Below are 6,281 nucleotides of genomic sequence, written 5' to 3'. Positions count from 1 at the left end.
GCAGAGGGACGAGCATTAATTAAACGGCAGAGCATTGTTCTTGTACCCTCTTTGGGAATATTTGTTGTACAGGGACACGGTGGGGATTACTACAATGTAAGGCTATTCCCAGAACAGAAGTGCTCTTGCAACTCCACTAGAACATGCCTTCACATTCTAGGTGCAAGGGAAGCAGTTGGTATGCTTCCTCCAAAGGTAGGCACTAAAACTATCAACCTTACAACACTGGCTAGAAACAAAAGGGGAAAGGCTCGTTCTGGAAGAAAATTCCCACGTAAAAAAGAAACCTACACAATCATCCAGCAAAATGATTCTATAGTTCCCTCCAAAGATTTTTTACATGAATATGAAGAAGAGGAATATATTTTGGACCCCTGTGTTGGTAAAACGAATATAACGGCAACCAGAGAAGTCAATAAAAAAGAAGACTTTCTGGAAAATGAAACCAATATTCTCCATGAAGGTAAGAAAAAATCTATGAACACTGAAGACTTAACAACACACAGGAATCTGGAGTACAATGAATCTGTTCCCACGATGACGCACACGGAACAGCAGACAGAAATAGAGCCTCTGATCACCCCAAAGCCGTGGATGAACATAAATGAAACTTTTCCACACTTGGACTCCAAGGCAAAAATACGTATAGGTGGATACATTATTGACCACAGAGATTTAACATCGTTGAAAGACAGTAATTGGCTAACAGACACTGTACTTGACGGCTTTATTACAACAAGAGCAATAAAAATAAGCAAATTTGAAGTAAATGCAAGCATTTATACATTCAGTACCTATTTTATGTTCTACCTAAAGCACCAAAAATATAGAGAAAGATTCATTGAAAAGCAGTTGAACAAATATAAAGTGCTTGAGCATGACATGTGGCTTATGCCAGTTAATATTGACCGTAACCACTGGGTGCTTGTGCTGGTTATCTTTAAGCATAAGAACATACTGTATCTAGATTCTATGCACAATGTGAAGGAAGATACTGTTAGTGATATCATGGCATTTATTATGTCACTTTATAAAATGTCAGGCAGGAAAACACCAAACATAGATGAATGGAATTGCTATGCACCCATGGATATACCAAGGCAGGGCAACGGTTTTGACTGTGGTGTTTTTGTTTGTGTCCTCGCACACATAATCATTATAGGAGAACAATTTGACTTCTGTCAGAATGATATGAAATCAGTACGTACATGGATATTAAATGAATTACAAAATTTCAATGGACAGTCCCTTATGGGTGATCATAAAAAGTATACACCAGGAACGAAGGCAGAGGACAAGAATGAAAAGCCATGTATCCCACATTTGAAAATAACCCGACGTCACCCTCCACAAAGTACAAGCACCTTGACATACTGCAGTGTACTGGTGAAAACACTGATAGAAGGAACCAACGAAAACTGCTATGCAAAAGATGCATGTATCAGACCAGTAGCTGACAATATGGTGTTATGTGAAGGTGATTGCCTCGACTGGTATCACTACAGTTGTGTGGGAATACAAGAAGAGATTCGAGATGCAATATACCTATGTCCAAAGTGTCGGGGTTGATTTAGAACCATATAGCAATATTCCTGTCATCATTTAATCATTGAAGTCCGTATTGATAAAGCCATAGAATTCTAATTTGGAAATTGCAGCCTCTTCAGCTTTCCTGCATCAGAGTCCAGTGTGGGAGAGCCCAGTGTTCCTGCAGCGGAGTTTCCAGTATTCCTGCAGTATATCGTCCAAGGCCTCAAGAGCCCGGTGAGTACTGTTGTTGGAGGGGGTGGAGGGGGGGGGGGGGAGAGGCTGGGTGTGGGTAACCCGACTGACCATTGGCTGAGGCAGAAATCGTTTTATGCCCTCCTGTTTCCTTTTCAGTCCAAGTTCCTGTGCCTGGCTGCGTGGAACGGGTCAGAGAGGGTGCCTTTGCCTGTCCGTGTGAAACGAGTCAGGGGGGGTTCCTATGCCTGGCTGCGTCAATCGAGTCAGAAGGGGTTCTTGCGCCTTGCCACGCCACTCAGTGTTCCCGTTACACCTGGCTGTGTCATAGCCTGGTGAGTTGCACTTTGCTTGAATGTCCCAGAGGGGCGATGGATAGAAGCAGGGTCTTTGCCGGGTCTCGGTAAGCGAGGCAGGTCGTTCATCCTTGATTCCCTCCTGTTGCAGCCTCTTCATCTTTCCTGCGTCACAGTCCATCGTGGGAGAGCCCAGTGTTCCTGCAGCGGAGTTTCCAGTATTCCTGCAGTATATCGTCCAAGGCCTCAAGAGCCCGGTGAGTACTGTTGTTGGAGGGGGTGGAGGGGGGGGGGGGAGAGGCTGGGTGTGGGTAACCCGACTGACCATTGGCTGAGGCAGAAATCGTTTTATGCCCTCCTGTTTCCTTTTCAGTCCGAGTTCCTGTGCCTAGCTGCCTGCGCTTCGGTGTTCAGTGTTCCTGTGCCTGTCTCGGGACGGGAGTTCAGCATTCCTGTCTGTCCAAGTTCCATTTTCATCTGTTTCAGTGTTCTTGTAACTGTTCTGAGGCAGCCTGGACAAAGAAATCATATTTGTTAATTCTGTTTAAAGTTTGCTTCAGTCCTGTAAAGTGGAAGAATGCCATCTGGTTTAGATTGCTCAAAAGTCTAGCTTTTGCTAGACTAGAGTTTAGAAAGGTTAGAGAGAAATGAAACTTTCTTTTTCCTGTTTTGAGTGATGGATTGTTCATAGGTATTATTTACCACACATTCTCAGTAAGGCATACTGCAGTTTTAAAAGAGTAGGCTGAATGCTGTTTAGATATTATAGATGATTTAGATTTTGTCTTATAAGGAATTCTGATTTCTGCTTATTCTAAAATATGTTTTATTCTGTTTAATTAATAAGTTCTATTTCTATGTAGAATATCTTTTAAATCCAGTATCTGATTTTCAAGTGAGCTTTGTCTGCAGTTTAAGAGGTCATCATCTGGTTTGAATTATCCACAGTCCTAGCTAGGTGAAAGAGGTCAGGGAAACTCCTTGATGAATAGCTAAGTGTAGGACTGGTCTTCTGAAAGTAATAACAAACCATGTCTGTGTGCCATTAAGTAAGATTGGCCACTCAATGAACCTAAGTTATGAAGTTGACTGGGAATATGAGAATTTAATAAAATGCAAGAGATAGGTGCTACATTGTCTAGTTTGAGAGGCCCCAGGTCATAGGTCAGTTTAGGAAATATCTCAAACCTATGTAACTGATATTTTGGAGTAAATGTATAGAGATAATTAGTTCAAGACAGGGTAATCAATCTATTCTTTACCATCTGGTGAGAAAAGGGGGCCAGAAGGGCTTAGGACCCTATATAAAGGAGAGCAGAAGCAGCTTACGTTAGAGAAGAGAAGGAGCTGAGACGAGAGAGACAAGACACAGAGAGCTGAAGAACAGAGCTAGAGCTGATGTTCTACTTTGTTTGCTGGCAAATACAGAAGATTTTTCTCTCATTCTGGTGTGTGGTGTTTGACTCCTGAAGTACCACAGATTCTGCTAACAATAGTGGTAATTCCTGCAACAGTTCCATCCTAATCTTTTTCTCTTTCACTTTTAGTGTTTCTGTGCCTGTTCCTGCCTTGGTGACGGTGATCCTCTTCTTGTCCCTGGGCCTGCCTTGGTGTTCCTGTTCCTGTTTCTGTTCCTATTCCTGGGCAGGAGCAGTTACACTGGGGCAGTTCCAGGAACAGAAACACTGGGGCAGACCTCTGTGTGTACCCTGTTCCTGGGCCTTCCTCAGTGTTCTGTTCCTGGCCTGGGCCTACCTCAGTCAGCATTGCAGCTTCTGTTTTCAGGTGCTCTGCTTCTGTTTTCAGAGGCTCTGCTTCTGTTTTTTTTCAGGTGCTCTGTTCCTGCCTCAGTCGGCATCCTGTTCCTGTTGCCTCAGCATTTCCTGTCAGGATCTTGATACTTTAGCTAAGTTCTTCCTTAAATTAATTTTAAAATCTACTCAAATAAAAATGTTATTTGAAAATTATATATATATACTATATATTCTCAAAGCAATCAAGCATAAGCATTTTCAAAATACCACTCATAGTTTTACACAAAGTATTTAGAATACTTTGACTTAGTTACTGCGACAGAATCTGCAGGCATCCATTTATGCTAATGAAAAGTTGGTGTAAATCCTTGCATGTACATTTATGCGCAGTGGTCCTTATTATATAACTATGTACATACATTTGGTAAAGCCCATAAACATACCACTTTTTCCCTGTGTGCATACATTTAGCTTGTGTACCTTAAAATTTAGGCTCAGTACATTACAGAATACACTTCCCAATCTCACTCATACATTGTAATTTTTCACAAGTGCTAATTATTGATTATTAGGAGCTGTTAGCAATGCTGATTGGTTTTTAAAGCCAATACAGTTTTGCGCACTGTTATAAAATACGCCTAGTTTTATGCATGTAAACACACATTCATCTATGCGCAGTACATACTGTATAATCTGGGGGATAACATAAACATGGCCCTAAGACCTGTACCTCTGTGTCTCTGCAACTGCAGGATATGAAACACATGTATAACAACAGTACAAAGGAATAAATTGTGAAATTCAAATGCAACATGTTATTTTGCAAATAGTATAAATAGTACATTTGTGGAACAATTTGGTATAAACTGTGTTGTTTGTTTTTCCTTGTTTTAGACTGCTTTGGGTCCTGCTGGTTTGTACATCTACTGTGTGGAATTTTGGAAGATGGAAATAAGGAAATAAAAATGTAATTTTTAATGTACTCTGTGGAAGTTGTTAACTTTTTCAATGTGATGGATGCCTGTTCTGGTGTCTGCACACAATAAACTTTGAATAACTGCCTATACTTATGGCTATGATTTCTGAACATGTGGTATGATTAAAGGATAAACTTTTAAATGCACAGCTCGGTATATATGCTAATCTCAACTTTATTAAATATTACAGACATATCCATCTATTTGCTCCCATTATTCTATCTCACTCTATTCTCAAATATAACACACATTGAAACTGAGTTTGCTTGGTAAAATGTGAGATCAAATATAAAAACATAAAAAAAAACCAAAACAAACCCTTTATCCTGCACCTTTTAAGGCACTGCCTATCCACCTGGATGGTGATGGCACAATTGAAAACAAGTTTGGTCACATCCAGCTGGTTGGTGATGGCACAATTGAAAACAATTTTGAAGACTAACTCAAAAACCTGTTTCTTAGCTGAGCCCTAGTATTAACACTTTGAAAATGCAATCATACCTTGTCTCTGTGGTTATGTTCCACTAATTTGTTAAACGATGAACTGGCTATCTTGAAAGGATTATACAACCTTTGGATGCGTGACTAGGGACACAAACATACACTTATTTATTCAATATCACAATTCCTCCTGTACAGCCACATAACAACCTTTTAGGGTGGATAGTGTTCACAATTATCGAACAGATAGAAATAAGAGATTTCTGTTTTAGCACACTATAAGTCATAAGAACAAAACATAAGAAAAACGATGGGCTGCATTAGGGGATTCTAGCCCATTTAGTTATGTTTAAGTAAAAGAGATCTGCATTAAATAAAATATTTATTTTTGTTTTGAATTATAAAACCACTTGTCCATGAAATATGCCTAGAAATAGAATGATCCATTTGTATATCTAAAATGTCAACGTCTACATGACAGATTAGATGAAGATGTGATTCCATGTGCCCCAATTAATGGAGAGTTTTTTTTATAGAAATGCTAAATAGTAGTAGTAGTATTCCATCTTTATAACACCAGGCTTCCCAAGGCAGATTACAATAACAGTTGAACCAATCAGGAAACAGGATCACAATTACATTTTACCATCTGTATCCAACTGGATTAGATTTACAGATGGACCACGCATAACCAGTCCGTTATTTCTACAAATCTTTTCCTACTGTTGTCAATTGCTCAGTAGCAATTGCTCAGTCTATTGCAAACAAACTCCGCCTACTGGCTTTAGTGGTCTACGAACCCGTGTCCTGTTTTAACCTCCGAGAAAAAAGATCCTGCTAGGTCACGCCCTCTGGTCAGGCCCACTGCGATGTGACGTATGGGGGCTCGCCCCTTTTATCACGGCCCCTATGACGTCACGTTACCGTCCTCCGGCGACAAAACCACCTGTATTGGCGAGGAACTACCTGTATGTGCCGTGTGGGGGCTCGGCCCTTTTACCACGCCCCCTTTGACGTCAAGTTACCGTCCTCCGCCGAGGAACCAGTCACATTTACGATAGTACGGGGGCTCGCCCCGCCCCTTTTAAGGT

The 6,281-nt window shown here is 40.8% G+C and overlaps 1 long non-coding RNA gene across 1 annotated transcript; it reads left to right on the top strand.

The window, feature by feature from the left end:
• Positions 1–1,692: 1,692 nt before the first annotated feature.
• LOC115467999 lies at positions 1,693–2,269 on the top strand. The gene is made up of 3 exons (XR_003941798.1): positions 1,693–1,764; positions 1,882–2,057; positions 2,170–2,269. It is a non-coding gene; the product is annotated as an uncharacterized LOC115467999 (long non-coding RNA).
• The last annotated feature ends 4,012 nt before the right edge of the window (positions 2,270–6,281 follow it).

The sequence above is a fragment of the Microcaecilia unicolor genome, chromosome 4 (assembly GCF_901765095.1).
Source record: "Microcaecilia unicolor chromosome 4, aMicUni1.1, whole genome shotgun sequence".
NCBI lineage: Eukaryota > Metazoa > Chordata > Amphibia > Gymnophiona > Siphonopidae > Microcaecilia > Microcaecilia unicolor.
Note: the sequence above shows the minus strand (reverse complement) of the source record. Positions and strands in the feature narration are given on the sequence as shown.